Raw genomic sequence first — 3,637 nt, forward strand, 5'->3', positions numbered from 1 at the left:
TTTTTTTCAAAATCTGCTTTTAAATCATGTGCGATATTTTTTTCTAAGCCTTGGAAAATGATAAAAAATTCTTTTTTTGAGATCATGAATTAAAAGACGTAGTTTAGTTTCAAAGTTAAAATAATTTGCGACAAATCAAAAACATTTTTATTTCCTTCTTGTAGAGACAAATTCAAGTTTTGCAATGTTCCATCATATCGGTAAAGAACATTAAGTCAGAAAGCTCATTTTCATTATCCAATTGCGGGTATTGTTCCGATCTCAATTTGCGTATGTATATATAAAAAGAATAAAATAAAACAAGTAAGAAAGTCTAAGTTCGGGCGGAGCCGAACATTAAATACCCGGCGCAAGTATTAAATATACGTTTTCCACCTTTCCGAAAGCTACCGCTACATGATAAGCGGGGGTGTATAAATTTTAAGTAAATTAGCGTCCTTAAATTTCGAAATATTGAAATTTCGACAAATTTCGGACATTTCTGAAATCACCGCGGCCGTAATTTTAGTCCGATTTAAATAATTTTCAACGTTTTGCTTCTATGTGGCAAGCACAATAACCGTACCGAGTTTGGTACAAATTGGTAGAACGGTTACCGAGATACATATATGTGATCATAAGTGGGCGGCGCCACGCCCATTTTCCAAAATATTATCATAAACGTATTTCCTGGTAAAGAATTGTTCCAAACATCAATTTTGAACAAATTTGCTTTAATATTTACTGATTTATCGAAGATTTCGTATTTGGGTATGTGGGCGTGGTTATTGTCCGATTTTAAAAATTTTCGGCCATTTGGTATCCTGTACCAGGACCAACAACTGTGCCAAGTTTGGAAGAAATTGGTGCAGCGGTTACCAAGATATACAAATGTAACCATAAGTAGGCGTGGCTACGCCCATTTGCCAAAATTTTTTAATATTCTTATTTTTCGTCTAAAACTCATTGTGAGTATCAATTTTGAGTGAATTATCTTCAGTAGTGACTAAAATATCGCAGTTTTAGCATTTCTGAAATTTACCGTTATATGGGAGGTAGGCGTGGTTATTGTCCGATTTCGCCCATTTTCAATACCATCCGTCCTACGCCCAGAAAAAGTCCACGTACCAAGTTTCGTTATGATATCTCAATTTTTACTCGAGTAATCGTGTGCACAGACGGACGGACAGACAGTCACCGCTTAATCGATTTCTCTTTTCATTCTGATCATTTATGTATACCTTTGTCTATATCTATCTCTATTCGTTTTGCCTGTTACAAACAACCGTTATGTGAACAAAGTTATAATACCCTTGTGCACAAGTGCGCTCGGGTATAAAAACAACACAATGGAAAAGAATGTCCAGCAAAGAAATATGTATTTTAAAAAGTAAAAAGAGCCAAAATGTTTTAAGCGAAGAGAAAGTAAAAAGAGCCGCACTTTGCTAAGCAAAGAGCCGGAATTGGCTCAAAGAGCCGCGTTTGCCCAGCGTTGGTATAAAGCAGTGTCCGCCAAAAAGATAATAGCCCGAACACAATGAAAACGACGAGCTACGGACTACAGATGTCAAATTATTTTAACACGTACTCTTATGTAGATAATTATTTTGGCGACGACCGGGCTACGCGACGGCTGTGGTTGTGGCCAGATTAGATCTATTTCTATTTTTCCGGCGACAGATAAGGTTCTTCCTCTTCTTTTATGTCAAACTCATACAAATTCATGATGTCGCTGCCGCGTTCAAAGAAATCATGTCGCCATCGACAAAGCGCTTAGATAATAAAGATGACAAATTGGAAGCTGTGGTCGGTAGCTCGTCGTTTTCAATGTGTTCAGAACTTAAGTCTTAAAATGAGAATGTATTAGTTATGAAATAAAAAATGAGAATGTGTTGGTGGTAATGCACGGAAATGCGTCATCAACCTGCTTCGCCTATTGTTTGCATGCAACTAAATAAAATTTGTTGCTCTTCTACTCTTTCTGTTGACGTTCGGATTGTGTACGTGTAAAAAGCCGATTGTGTACATGTGAAAGGCCGAATATAGTTCGTTTCCCAGGAAAGTGTTTGGCGGACACTGGTATAAAGCCACGATTGAGAGAATACAAAGGTTGCGCCGATCTCGGACCGCTATTCCTCTCTTAACGAATTTGACAGAATCGTTGTTTGCATGACGTCACACTTGTGCAACTTGGTTACGTTTTCCTTGCAACATTTTTTCTTCTTCTTCCATTCTTGCTCACGTTTTGGCATTTCTCTCTCGCAATTGCACCAGTGTGACGTCACACAAAAGTTATTCTCAAAAATCCTCTCTGATCGGCGCAATCTTGTATTCTATCATTCTTGGTATAAAGCAGTGGCAAGAATGATAGAATACAAGATTGCGCCGATCAGAGAGGATTTTTGAGAATGACTTTTGTGTGACGTCACACTGTACACTATAAGATATTGGTCCTTCTAGGTTTTTTTAGCTTACCACTTGTATCACTTTAGTAAAAAAAAGAACACACGGAATTTTACTTTGAAATTATAAATTAGGTTTATCTGGACATCTGTGGGCGCCTGTTGGAGATAGTTTCGCAAGCGGAAGTGCCAGCGTTTCCGTCGCGAAAATACCCATTTTGCCATCCCGGCCCCCCTAGGCGAATACTTACCCTAGTACCCGCTGTATCTGCTGCAACGTCTCTACAACGTTGCCAAGACCGGTTGGGCGGCGGTGGTGCGACCTGGACTGCGGTTGGCTGCGGTTGGATGATGGGGGAGGTAGTGTGCCGACGGTGGTCTCCAAAAGTGGACATTCTTCCGCGCGTTATGATGTCGGCAACGATTACTTGGAGCTGGTGCTGATGACGTCTTTGACACACATGAATCCGGTTACGTGATGCAAACTCCCATGGCATGTGGGACAACGCGAGGCAGTTCAAACAGTGCCCGTGCGCCCATGCTACTTGCTGCCGCTGGGCCGGTTGCAAGCCACGAAATATTGAACAGGCGCTCAATGCGTGGCGCCGGTGACATAGGCCACAAAGAAGCACGCCTTGATCCAGCTCATCCGTTAGTGGCAGTTCGAAAGCTCCGGTTGCGCTCCGGTGCGCTTGGTGGCGCTGCGGTTGCTGATGCTGCCACTCGACGAACGCTTGGACGAGGGGATGGCACTGGAGTTGCTCCTGCGAATGATGTGGCAGTTCGTGGTGCCGTAATCGGTAGAACTGATGCATGCGGTGCTACTGCTGCATTGGAACGGACTGCCGGCGTAGGGTTGGAAGAGGGGATAGCCATGTTAACGCCCATTTCTATGAAACGAAAGGGAATTTAGTGTTTTGCGGTGGAGAAAGCGTGCATGCTAACGCTCAATTGTTTGGAGGTTAGTCAGGGGTACATTATTAAAGATTCTTTTCATGTTCATTAATTGAGTTGCGTGGTTTTCGTTTATTTAATATAATAATTAAAAGTTTACTTCTCCAAGCGCCCTCGCTTGCCTTGCCTTGAATCGTGCTAGCGAAGCAGTCAATGGCACTACGAATATTCTTCGAAATTATAGAGAAAATGCTGACACACATTTTTCTGATATATTTTCAAAAGTTACCGATGTCGCTAAGGAATTGGATTTTGACATTGTCCTTCCTCGGAGAGCGAATTGGGCTAATTATCGTGCGTCT

Source organism: Rhagoletis pomonella, unplaced genomic scaffold (genome assembly GCF_013731165.1).
Source record: "Rhagoletis pomonella isolate Grant_MI unplaced genomic scaffold, Rhpom_1.0 Rhpom_scaffold_00006, whole genome shotgun sequence".
Taxonomy (NCBI): domain Eukaryota; kingdom Metazoa; phylum Arthropoda; class Insecta; order Diptera; family Tephritidae; genus Rhagoletis; species Rhagoletis pomonella.